The sequence below is a fragment of the Mustelus asterias genome, chromosome 33 (genome assembly GCF_964213995.1).
Source record: "Mustelus asterias chromosome 33, sMusAst1.hap1.1, whole genome shotgun sequence".
NCBI lineage: Eukaryota > Metazoa > Chordata > Chondrichthyes > Carcharhiniformes > Triakidae > Mustelus > Mustelus asterias.
This window is the reverse complement of record NC_135833.1, coordinates 1,496,912-1,510,447: the sequence shown is the minus strand read 5'-3', so window position 1 is coordinate 1,510,447 and position 13,536 is coordinate 1,496,912.

Genomic DNA, 13,536 nt, shown 5'->3' with positions numbered 1-13,536 from the left:
CGCCAGGGACCCGGGTTCGATTCCCGGCTTGGGTCACTGTCTGTGTGGAGTCTGCACGTTCTCCCCGTGTCTGCGTGGGTTTCCTTCGGGTGCTCCGGTTTCCTCCCACAGTCTGAAAGAAGTGCTGGTTAGGGTGCATTGACCCGAACAGGCGCCGGAGTGTGGGCGACTAGGGGATGGTCACAGTAACTTCATTGCAGTGTTAATGTAAGCTTTACTGTGACTCATAAATAAAATGAAGACTGCAACATCCCCATTGGGTTGACCACATCGACAGTACAGACCGCACTCCCCCCCCCCCCCCCCCCCCCGCCATGGTCCGGACCGCACTCTCCCCCGCCCCCAACCCCCATGGTCCGGACCGCACTCCCCCCCCCCGATCTCCCCCCCATGGTCCGGACCGCACTCCCCCCCCCCCACCTCCACCCCATGGTCCGGACCACACTCCCCCCCCACCTCCCCCACATGGTCCGGACCGCACTCCCCCCCCCCACCTCCCCCCCATGGTCCGGACCGCACTCCCCCCCCACCTCCCCCCCATGGTCCGGACCGCACTCCCCCCACCCCCACGGTCCGGACCGCACTCCCCCCCCCCCCCACCCCACCTCCCCCCCATGGTCCGGACCACACTCGCCCCCCCAATGGTCCAGACCGCACTCCCCCCAACCCCACGGCCCAGACCGCACTCCCCCCACCCCCATGGTCCGGACCGCACTCCCCCCCCCCCACCTCCCCCCCATGGTCCGGACCGCACTCCCCCCCCCCCTCCAATGGTCCAGACCGCACTCCCCCCACCCCCATGGCCCAGACCGCACTCCCCCCACCCCCATGGTCCAGACCGCACTCCCCCCACCCCCACGGTCCGGACTGCACTCCCCCCACCCCCACGGCCCAGACCGCACTCCCCCCACCCCCATGGTCCGGACCGCACTCCCCCCACCCCCACGGTCCAGACCGCACTCCCCCCACCCCCACGGTCCGGACCGCACTCCCCCCACCCCCACGGTCCGGACCGCACTCCCCCCACCCCCACGGTCCAGACCGCACTCCCCACCCCACCCCCACGGTCCAGACCGCACTCCCCCCACCCCCACGGTCCGGACCGCACTCCCCCCACCCCCACGGTCCGGACCGCACTCCCCCCACCCCCACGGTCTAGACCGCACTCCCCACCCCACCCCGCCCCACCCCCACGGTCCAGACCGCACTCCCCACCCCACCCCCACGGTCCAGACCGCACTCCCCACCCCACCCCCACGGTCCAGACCGCACTCCCCCCACCCCCACGGTCCGGACCGCACTCCCCCCACCCCCACGGTCCGGACCGCACTCCCCCCACCCCCACGGTCTAGACCGCACTCCCCACCCCACCCCACCCCCACGGTCCAGACCGCACTCCCTCCCCGCCTCCTCCACAGTCCGGACCGCACCCCCCCCTCCCCTTCCCCTCCCCCCCCACGGTCCAGACCGCACTCCCCCCCTCCCCCACGGAACAGACTACACTCCCCCACGGTATAAGAGTGGGTGACATTTCAAATATGAAGTGTTTTGCGAGGTCTGGGTGACGGGTAAAGTCACCGTATAAATGCAACCCTCTTTCCCCCCCCCCCCCCCCCCCCCCTCTGGGAGAGTAGCTCCCACCCCAATGAGATGGAAGAGAGTTGGAGGGGGTTTCCCACTATTCTTACTGGAGCCGCATAGGTTCCTGCATCGGTTTGAGAGACTGCCGTCATGTACAAGTGAATCCTAAACAACAGAATGGAGCTGGTGGCGCTGCTTACAAGACACAGCTCGTTGCTGGACTACCGATCAACACACGGTCTGACGACACACTGATCTAAGTACATAGAGCAACAGTATCACCCAGTGGCAGCGGTACAGAGCGACAAGCAGTGGAATCCCCACTTCGCTCGTTCTTCATGGTTATCATCATGGCGCAAATTTAAAATAAAAACAGAAAACACTGTCAGCCGGTGCACAGAGAGGAGGGAATCTTAGAATCCTGACAGTGCAGAAGGAGGCTTTGGAGAGGAAAAGATTTACCAGGATGTTGCCTGGTATGGAGGGCTATGGGGAGAGGTTGGAGAAACTTGGCTTGTTCTCACTGGAACGACGGAGGTTGAGGGGCGACCTGATAGAAGTCTACAAGAGGGGCATGGACAGAGTGGATAGTCAGAAGCTTTTTCCCCCAGGGTGGAAGAGTCAATTACTCGGGGGCACAGGTTTAAGGTGCGAGGGGCAAGGTTTAAAGGAGATGTATGAGGCAGGTTTTTTTACACAGAGGGTGGTGGGTGCCTGGAACTCGTTGCCGGGGGAGGGAGTGGAAGCAGATACGATAGTGAGTTTTAAGGGTCGTCTTGACAAGTACATGAATAGGATGGGAATAGAGAGATATGGTGCCCGGAAGGGTGGGAGGTTTTAGTTCAGTCGGGCAGCATGGTCGGTGCAGGCTTGGAGGGCCGAAGGGCCTGTTCCTGTGCTGTAATTTTCTTTGTTCTTCGAGGCCATTCGGCCCATCGAGTCTGCACCGACCACAATCCCACCCAGGTCCTATTCCCATAACCCCATGCATTTACCCTAGCTAGTCCCCCTGACACTAGGGTCAATTTAGCATGGCCAATCCACCTAACCCGCACATCTTTGGACTGTGGGAGGAAACTGGAGCACCCGGAGGAAACCCACGCAGACATGGGGAGAACGTGCAGACTCTGCACAGACAGTGACCCAAGCCGGGAATCGAACCCGGGTCCCTGGCGCTGTGAGGCAGCAGTGCTAACCACTGTGCCACAGCAGTGCTAACCACTGTGCCACAGCAGTGCTAACCACTGTGCCACAGCAGTGCTAACCACTGTGCCACCCATTGACCAGCCTAAACTGTCGCTGGGTCAAAACCCTGGAACTCCCACATCCTGTGGGTGTATCTACACAGTAAGAAGTCTCACAACACCAGGTTAAAGTCCAACAGGTTTATTTGGTAGCAAATACCATAAGCTTTCGGAGCTCCTTCGTCAGATGGAGTGGAAATGTGCTCTCAAACAGTGCACAGAGACACAAAATCAAGTTACAGAATACTGATTAGAATGCGAATCCCTACAGCCAGCCAGGTCTTAAAGATACAGACAATGTGGGTGGAGGGAGCATTAAGCACAGGTTAAAGAGATGTGTATTGTCTCTAGACAGGACAGCCTGCAAGTCCAGGAGGCAAGCTGTGGGGGTTACTGATAATGTGACATAAATCCAACATCCCGGTTTAGGCCATCCTCATGTGTGCGGAACTTGGCTATCAGTTTCTGCTCAGCGACTCTGCGCTGTCGTGTGTCGTGAAGGCCACCTTGGAGAACGCTTACCTGAAGATCCAAGGCTGAATGCCCGTGACTGCTGAAGTGCTCCCCCACAGGAAGAGAACAGTCTTGCTTGGTGATTGTCGAGCGGTGTCCATTCATCCGTTGTCGTAGTGTCTGCATGGTTTCCCCAATGTACCATGCCTCGGGACATCCTTTCCTGCAGCGTATCAGGTGGACAACGTTGGCCGAGTTGCAAGAGTATGTACCGTGTACCTGGTGGATGGTGTTCTCACATGAGATGATGGCATCCGTGTCGATGATCCGGCACGTGTTGCAGAGGTTGCTGTGGCAGGGTTGTGTGGTGTCGTGGTCACTGTTCTCCTGAAGGCTGGGTAGTTTGCTGCGGACAATGGTCTGTTTGAGGTTGCGCGGTTGTTTGAAGGCAAGAAGTGGGGGTGTGGGGATGGCCTTGGCGAGATGTTCGTCTTCATCAATGACATGTTGAAGGCTCCGGAGGAGATGCCGTAGCTTCTCCGCTCCGGGGAAGTACTGGAAGACGAAGGGTACTCTGTCCACCGTGTCCCGTGTTTGTCTTCTGAGGAGGTCGGTGCGGTTTTTCGCTGTGGCGCGTCGGAACTGTTGATCGATGAGTCGAGCGCCATATCCTGTTTTTATGAGGGCATTTTTCAGCGTCTGGAGGTGTCTGTTGCGATCCTCCTCATCCGAGCAGATCCTGTGTATTCGGAGGGCTTGTCCGTAGGGGATGGCTTCTTTAACGTGTTTAGGGTATCTACACCACAGGGACTGCACCGGTTCAAGGTAACAGCCCACCATCATCTTCTCAAGGGTCAATTAGAGATGGATAGTAAGTGCTGGCCTCACCAACTCCCACTTCCCGTGGCAGAGTAAAAAAATCTTCGTGAAACAAAAGAGGTAACTGAGTCCCAGGGTGACGTAATGTACCAGCGCATGCAGCATCTTTTGATGCATTACTTCCAACCTTCTCATCTTGACATGCGCTCCGCTGTCTGCCGAGTTTCTGATTTTAGTACAAACTTACTTATATTTGGCTTCTCATATCTCAAAGCGCCTTTTGTTTTGTGAAAATGCTGAACATTCGAATGCAAACTTGACTACAAGTCTGGAGCAGGAATCAGACAATCGCTGGTTCTGTTTCCGATGCCGCAGGTTGAAGAGGGAATCGCAGCCTCATCCATGGGAAAATACAGTGCTCTTGACATAGGGGCGGCGCGATGGCACAGTGGGTTAGCACTGCTGCCTCACAGCGCCGGGGACCCGGGTTCGATTCCTGGCACGGTGGCACAGTGGGTTAGCACTGCTGCCTCACAGCGCCAGGGACCTGGGTTCCATTCCCGGCACGGTGGCACAGTGGGTTAGCACTGCTTGCCTCACAGCGCCAGGGACCCGGGTTCGATTCCTGGCACGGTGGCACAGTGGGTTAGCACTGCTGCCTCACAGCGCCAGGGACCTGGGTTCCATTCCCGGCACGGTGGCACAGTGGGTTAGCACTGCTTGCCTCACAGCGTCAGGGACCCGGGTTCGATTCCTGGCACGGTGGCACAGTGGGTTAGCACTGCTTGCCTCACAGCGCCAGGGACCCGGTTCGATTCCTGGCACGGTGGCACAGTGGGTTAGCACTGCTTGCCTCACGGCGCCAGGGACCCGGGTTTGATTCCCGGCTTGGGTCACTGTCTGTGCAGAGTCTGTACGTTCTACCCCCCGTGTCTGCGTAGGTTTCCTCCGGGTGCTCCGGTTTCCTCCCACAGCTGGTTAGGTGAATTGCTGTGCTAAATTCTCCCTCAGTGTAACCCGAACAGACGCTGGGAGTATGGCAACTAGGGGAATTTCATAATAACTTCATTGCAGTGTGAATGTAAGCCTATGTGTAACTAATTAATAAACTTTGTTTCCTTTTATAACACCATAAGATATAGGAGCAGAATGAGGCCATTCGGCCCATCGAGTCTGCTCCACCATTCAATCATGGCTGATATTTTTCTCATCCCCATTCTCCTGCCTTTTCTCCATAACCCCTGATCCCCTTATTAATCAAGAACCTATCTATCTCTGTCTTAAAGACACTCAATGACCCGGCCTCCACAGCCTTCTGCGGCAAAGAGTTCCACAGATTCACCACTCTCTGGCTGAAGAAATTCCTCCTCATCTCTGTTTTAAAGGATCGTCCCTTCAGCCTGAGGTTGTGCCCTCTGGTTCTAGTTTTTCCTGCTGGTGGAAACATCCTCTCCACGTCCATTCTATCTGGGCCTCGCAGTATCCTGTAAGTTTCAATAAGATCCCCCCCACCTCATCCTTCTAAACTCCAACGAGTATTCCTCTAGTTGCCACACTCCCGGCGCCTGTTCGGGTACACTGAGGGAGAATTTAGCACAGCCAATTCACCAATTTCGGACTGTGGGAGGAAACTGGAGCACCTGGAGGAAACCCACGCAGACACGGGGAGAACGTGCAGACTCCACACCGACGGTGACTCCATCAGAGTCCCCATATTTTAAAGACAATAGCAGTTCTCCTGTACTGCTTATTTTTTCTGCAACCTAGGCAGACTGTTCAACCACAACAGGCATCACAGTTAAGTTTCACTGCTTCTGCTCTTCAGGCAGAAGTAGTGACTCCAAAGTCACTGGCAGTCGCGTACTATGACCACTCCAGCCAGACCATCGAAAACTGGGATCCTGCTGATTTATGGAATGCAGCTACTCACTGGGTAAGATTCGCGCGCCCAAAACTTTCTTTTTGCCTGCCTTTCACTCTCGAGGCACTAACTCTTGCAGGGCCATGGGCTCTAACTGGCTATCTGGCCCCTTGCCCAACCCCACTGCCCTTCACGCGAGAACCAGGGCTGCGAGCGTCAGTGGATTGGTCCAGTGTGGAGGGGCACTTAGAAAGCCCAGTCAAACCCCGCTCTCCCGCAGGGCGCGCACTTCCGGGTGTACAGCTTTCAGAAGTGGGAGCTTTGAGGTGATTAACCCAGAAGACACTAAAATCAAACAGCTTCATCCCAGGGTGGAAATGTCAATGACTAGGGGACACAGATTAAAGGTGAAAGGGGGGAAAGAGGAGATGTGAGGGGCAAGTTATTTTTTAAATGCAGGGAGTGGTGGAACGCGCTGCCAGAGGAGGTGGTAGAAGCAGATGCAATAGCAACGCTTAAGAGGCATCTTGACAGATACATGAATAGCGAGGGAATAGAAAGGTTTATTGATTAGTCACAAGTAAGGCTTACATTAACACTGCAATGAAATGACTGTGAAAATCCCCTAGTCGCCCACACTCCGGCGCCTGTTCGGGTCAATGCACCCTAACCCAGCACGTCTTTCAGACTGTGGGAGGAAACCGGAGCACCCGGAGGAAACCCACGCAGACACGGGGAGAATGTGCAAACTCCACACAGACAGTGACCCGAGCCGGGAATCGAACCCGGGTCCCTGACGCTGTGAAGCAGCAGTGCTAACCATTGTGCCGGGACACAGACTATGGAGAGACAAAAGGTCTTTGGTTTAGAAAGGTGTCATGTGTCGGCCGCAGGCTTGATGGGCCGAAGGGCCTGTTCCTGTGCTGTACTGTTCTTTGTAACTTCAAGCTTGCCCCTATCTATATCCATGGGGACGAAGTAGAAATGTTCGAAAGCTTCAAGTTTGTAGGTGTCCAGATCACTAACAACCTGTTCTGGTCCCACCCATGCCGACACTATAGTTAAGACAGATAGTTAAGGGGCAGGGGGGGGGGAGGGGAGTTCCTCCCTTTATACTCTTTTTACAGCAATTAGTCACGTACACAGTATAACCTCACCCAGACCACGTGCTTAGCAACAGCAAAAGTAAGTACAAAGACAGTATGTGAATAAAAATATGTCGAAAACCCACCCCCCAGTTGCCATCGAAACTGCACGTCCGCCATTGCTCGAGTGTGAGATAGCAACCGTTCCCATATATCTTTGGACGCTACTTTGCACATAAAGCGAATGTTATCTCCTTCAAACAAGGACAGCATTAGGAGTTGATATTTGCAAGGGGGTAACAGTTTAGAATAGGGAATATGTTACCAGCACAAATTGTTCCAGACAGCAAGTTAATCACGGTTTCAAGCTAAGAATTTACTTCACCTTATCTTGTAGCAACCAGCTGCGTTTGCAAAGTTCAAAAGTTTGCAAGCACGCATTTTTTTAAAAAAAAAGCCAAGATCATAGGAGATTCATGGGATGTTAACCCCTTAACATCTCATTCCCTCCTTTTATCATTCCATGATAACACTAACCTCTTTAGAGGGGAACTTGTGCTCTATGATATGCTAGGCATTGGCAGACATCCTTCAATAAGCCTAGCAGCAAGCAAACTACCAGGATAATGACTCCCAGGTGCATGAGCATCCCTCCCCAGTCTCCAAAGAGGTTACCAAAAGGCCACCAGCCAGGAGGATTGTAGTTCTTAAAGTTTTGCCCTTCAGCCCTAATTTTGTCAGCGGTCTTTTTAATATGCTCAGCTAAATCAGTGATATTGTCGGAGGCGTCTGGAATGTATGTACAGCATTCAGAGCCTATTCGGGCACAGGTGCCTCCTGTTGCAGCCAACAAGTAATCTAAAGCCATTCGATTTTGGAGTGCCACCGTCCGTATAGCTACGACTTCAGCTGAAACTTCGGAGATAGCGGTGCTCACATCCTCTAATCCATCCGCAGTATCATTAGCTATTTTCTCAAGAGCTGATGCCATATAGATCAGCTCTCGAGCTGCTATGGCGGTCCCATAGGCAGGAAAGGCCATCGTCCAAAACCGTTGAGCTTCAGTGATGGCCCGTTTAGATCTTAACAGGTTGGCGGCACGGTAGCACAGTGGTTAGCACTGCTGCTTCACAGCTCCAGGGTCCCGGTTCGATTCCCGGCTTGGGTCACTGTCTGTGTGGAGTTTGCACATTCTCCTCGTGTCTGCGTGGGTTTCCTCCGGGTGCTCCGGTTTCCTCCCACAGTCCAAAGATGTGCGGGTTAGGTTGATTGGCCATGCTAAAATTGCCCCTTAGTGTCCTGGGATGCGTAGGTTAGAGGGATTAGCGGGTAAAATATGTAGGGATATGGGGGTAGGGCCTGGGTGGGATTGTGGTCGGTGCAGACTCGATGGGCCGAATGGCCTCTTTCTGTACTGTAGGGTTTCTATGATTTGATTCTATCTTGGGGTGGAGGTGCAGGGAGTCATAATGTCGGACATAGGGGGACCACATAGGCTAGGTAGCAAGATCTGGACCAGTCCCAGGGAAGCCAAGGGTAGGCGTTATCTCCACAGATAAAGTAGGTGCGATTGTATGCTATCATATCGCCTCATAGGCCGGGATTGGCTGGGAAACTGTTGTCATTAGGGCATGCAGGTTTTCTTCCTTCCCAACCCCAACCTTCCTTTAATGAGATGGCGTTCTGTATGGACATCCCAGTTTGTGGAATGGGACAAGAAACCTTTTTTTCTTTCCGCCTGGGATTGGTAATATTAAACTGCTGAATGCAGTAGCTATGGCCAACGGGTATGGTTCCGTTTCTTATCAGGCAGATAGATCTTCTTTGTTGATTTTTTACAACAAAGTGGGGTGGGGAGTCTGATCTATCGTAGTTAGGTTGGTAATGGTTCTTAAAAGAATTCGTTATATTACTTTCTACAAATTGAGTAATATTTTTGTCCACAGGTACCATTAGAGGGGCGTCCTGTCCGTTAACTTTTATGAAGCCTGTAGGATCGAACACTGCCCTCATTCCGTTTTTAGTCTCGTTTTGATGCAAAATCCATTCTATCATTTCCTGGGGGTTGAGAGGAATAGGGAACAGAGGAATCCTTTCTTTAGCATGTGGTGGTCTGTGTGAGCGGACCCAACACCTACTTACATTAAACTTTACAGCATACTCGTAAGACATGTACAAAAAGGTGTTGGAGTGAAATCGTCCATTAGTCAATCCATCTTTCAGGCTTCCTTTCCGTTGATCCTGTTGTCTGCTCCGGGGAAGTACTGGACGACGAAGGGTACTCTCCGTCCACCGTGTCCCGTGTTTGTCTTCTGAGGAGGTCGGTGCGGTTTTTCGCTGTGGCGCGTCGGAACTGTCGATCGATGAGTCGAGCGCCATATCCTGTTCTAATGAGGGCATCTTTCAGCGCCTGGAGGTGTCTGTTGCGATCCTCCTCATCCGAGCAGATCCTGTGTATTCGGAGGGTTTGTCCGTAGGGGATGGCTTCTTTAACGTGTTTAGGGTGGAAGCTGGAGAAGCGGAGCATCGTGAGGTTATCCGTGGGCTTGCGGTACAGTGAGGTGCTGAGGTGACCGTCCTTAATGGAGATGCCCTGTTTGTGAGCACATCTCTCACTCCACCTGACGAAGGGGCAGCGCTCCGAAAGCCAGTGGCATTTGCTACTTAATAAGCCTGTTGGACTTTAACCTGTTGTTGTTAGACTTCTTATTGTGTTTACCCCAGTCCAACGCCGGCATCTCCACATCATGAGGTTTTGAATCCCAGATGAGGTCCACACAGCTCAGCCCAAGAGGCCAGTTTATTCGTGTTCAATCACACAGAGGGCACTAGATAGAACCACAAGAACCTCGCACTTTCCAGAAGGAGCACATAAGAACATAAGAAATAGGAGCAGGAGTAGGCCATCTAGCCCCTCAAGCCTGCCCCGCCATTCAATAAGATCATGGCTGATCTGAAGTGGATCAGTTCCACTTACCCGCCTGATCCCCATAACCCCTAATTCTCTTACCGATCAGGAATCCATCTATCCATGATTTAAACATATTCAACGAGGTAGCCTCCACCACTTCAGTGGGCAGAGAATTCCAGAGATTCACCACCCTCTGAGAGAAGAAGTTCTTCCTCAACACTGTCCTAAACTGACCCGCCTTTATTTTGAGGCTGTGCCCTCTAGTTCTAGCTTCCTTTCTAAGTGGAAAGAATCTCTCCATCTCTACCCTATCCAGCCCCTTCATTATCTTATAGGTCTCTATAAGATCCCCCCTCAGCCTTCTAAATTCCAACGAGTACAAATCCAATCTGCTCAGTCTCTCCTCATAATCAACACCCCCTCATCTCTGGTATCAACCTGGTGAACCTTCTCTGCACTCCCTCCAAGGCCAATATATCCTTCCGCAAATAAGGGGACCAATACTGCACACAGTATTCCAGCTGCGGCCTCACCAATGCCCTGTACAGATGCAGCAAGACATCTCTGCTTTTATACTCTATCCCCCTTGCGATATAGGCCAACATCCCATTTTCCTTCTTGATCACCTGTTGCACCTGCAGACTGGGTTTTTGCGTCTCATGCACAAGGACCCCCAGGTCCCTTTGCACAGTAGCATGTTGTAATTTTTTTCCATTTAGGTAATAATCCAATTTGCTATTATTTCTTCCAAAGTGAATAACCTCGCATTTGTCAATGTTATACTCCATCTGCCAGATCCTCGCCCACTCACTCAGCCTGTTCAAATCTCTCTGCAGACCTTCTACGCCCTCCACACGATTCACTTTTCCACTTATCTTTGTGTCGTCTGCAAACTTTGTTACCCTACACTCAGTCCCCTCCTCCAGATCGTCTATATAAATGGTAAATAGTTGAGGCCCTAGTACCGATCCCTGCGGCACGCCACTAGTTACCATCCGCCAACCAGAAAAGCACCCATTTATTCCGACTCTCTGCTTCCTGTCGGATAGCCAATCCCCAATCCACGCTAACACCCTACCCCCAACTCCATGTGACCCAATCTTCTTCAGCAACCTTTTGTGAGGCACCTTATCAAACGCCTTTTGGAAATCCAAAAACACCGCATCCACCGGTTCCCCTCGGTCAACCGCACTAGTCACATCTTCATAAAAATCCAACAAGTTCGCCAAGCAGGACTTTCCCCTCATGAATCCATGCTGCATCTGCTTAATCGAACCATTCTTATCCAGATGGCCTGCTATTTCTTCTTTAATGATGGATTCCAGCATTTTCCCAACTACAGACGTTAAGCTAACTGGCCTGTAGTTACCCGCCTTTTGTCTATTTCCTTTTTTAAACAGCGGCGTAACATTAGCCGTTTTCCAATCCGCCGGCACTACCCCAGAATCCAACGAATTTTGATAAATAACCACTAACGGATCCGCTATTACCTCTGACATTTCTTTCAATACCCTGGGATGCATTCCATCTGGGCCCGGGGACTTGTCCACCTTCAGTCCCGTTAGTCTACCAAGCACTGCCTCCCTGGTAACATTAATTGTATTGAGTACCTCTCCTCCTACCAACCCTCTATTGTTAATATTCGGTAAACTATTTGTGTCTTCCACCGTGAAGACCGACACAAAAAACTTATTTAAAGTTTCAGCCATTTCCTCATTTCCCACTATTAAATCCCCCCTCTCGTCCTCCAAGGGTCCAACATTCACTCTTGCCACTCTATTCCTTTTTATATATTTGTAAAAGCTTTTACTATCCTTTTTTTATATTTAGAGCTAGCCTAGCTTCATAACCTATCTTTCCTTTCTTTATCGCTTTCTTAGTCGTTCTTTGTTGTTTCTTAAAGTTTTCCCAATCTTCCGATTCTCCACTATTTTTGGCCACTCTGTACGCATCGGTCTTTAATTTAATACTCTCCTTAATTTCCTTCGTTATCCACGGCTGGTTATCCCTTTTCTTACAGTCCTTCTTTATCACCGGAATATATTGTTGCTGAGTACTGAAAAGGATCTCCTTAAAAATCCTCCACTGTTCCTCAGCTGCCTTACCTACCAGTCTGCTCTCCCAGTCCACCTTAGCCAATTCAGCCCTCATCCTATCGTACTTCCCTCTGTTCAAACAGAGGACACTGGTATGGGACCCTACTTGCTCCTCCTCCATTTGTATCAGAACTTCGACCATATTGTGATCACTTGACCCAAGAGGGTCCTTCACAAGAACATCCTTAATTCTACCTACCTCGTTACACATTACCAGATCTAAGATAACTCGTTCCCTCGTCGGTTCTGTAACATACTGTTCAAGGTAACTATCCCGACAGCATTCTAAGAACTCTTCCGCCATCCCACCTTTCAACTTGAGTCAGCCAATAAATATGCAGGTTGAAGTCCCCCATGATTATTGCCGTTCCGTTTTGGCACGCATCCATTATTTGCTTGTTTATAGCCCTCCCCACCTCAACATTATTATTTGGGGGCCTATAGACCACGCCTACTAGTGTCTTTCTCCCTCTACTATTCCTTATCTCTACCCATAACGATTCCACGTTTTGTTCCCTAGAGCCTATGTCATCCCTCACTACTACCCTGATATTATCTTTTGTCAGAGTTTTAACAACACCAAGTTAAAGTCCAACAGGTTTATTTGGTAGCAAATACCATTAGCTTTCGGAGCGCTGCTCCTTCGTCAGATGGAGTGGAAATGTGCTCTCAAACAGGGCACAGAGACACAAAATCAAGTTACAGAATACAGATTAGAATGCGAATCCCTACAGCCAACCAGATCTTAAAGATACAATGTGGGTGGAGGGAGCATTAAGCACAGGTTAAAGAGATGTGTATTGTCTCCAGACAGGACAGCCCGCAAGTCCAGGAGGCAAGCTGTGGGGGTTACTGATAATGTGACATAAATCCAACATCCCGGTTTAGGCCGTCCTCGTGTGTGCGGAACTTGGCTATCAGTTTCTGCTCAGTGACTCTGCGCTGTCATGTGTCGTGAAGGCCGCCTTGGAGAACGCTTACCTGAAGATCCGAGGCTGAATGCCCGTGACTGCTGAAGTGCTCCCCCACAGGAAGAGAACAGTCTTGCCTGGTGATTGTCGAGCGGTCTCCAGACAGTCTGGAGACAATACACATCTCTTTAACCTGTGCTTAATGCTCCCTCCACCCACATTGTCTGTATCTTTAAGATCTGGTTGGCTGTAGGGATTCGCATTCTAATCAGTATTCTGTAACTTGATTTTGTGTCTCTGTGCCCTGTTTGAGAGCACATTTCCACTCCATCTGACGAAGGAGCAGCGCTCCGAAAGCTAATGGTATTTGCTACCAAATAAACCTGTTGGACTTTAACCTGGTGTTGTTAAAACTCTTACTGTGTTCACCCCAGTCCAACGCCGGCATCTCCACATCATTATCTTTTATTAACAGAGCTACCCCACCACCTTTTCCTTCCTGTCTATTCTTCCTAAATGCCTGATACCCCTGGATATTCATCGCCCAGTCCTGGTCTCCCTACAGCCACGTTTCT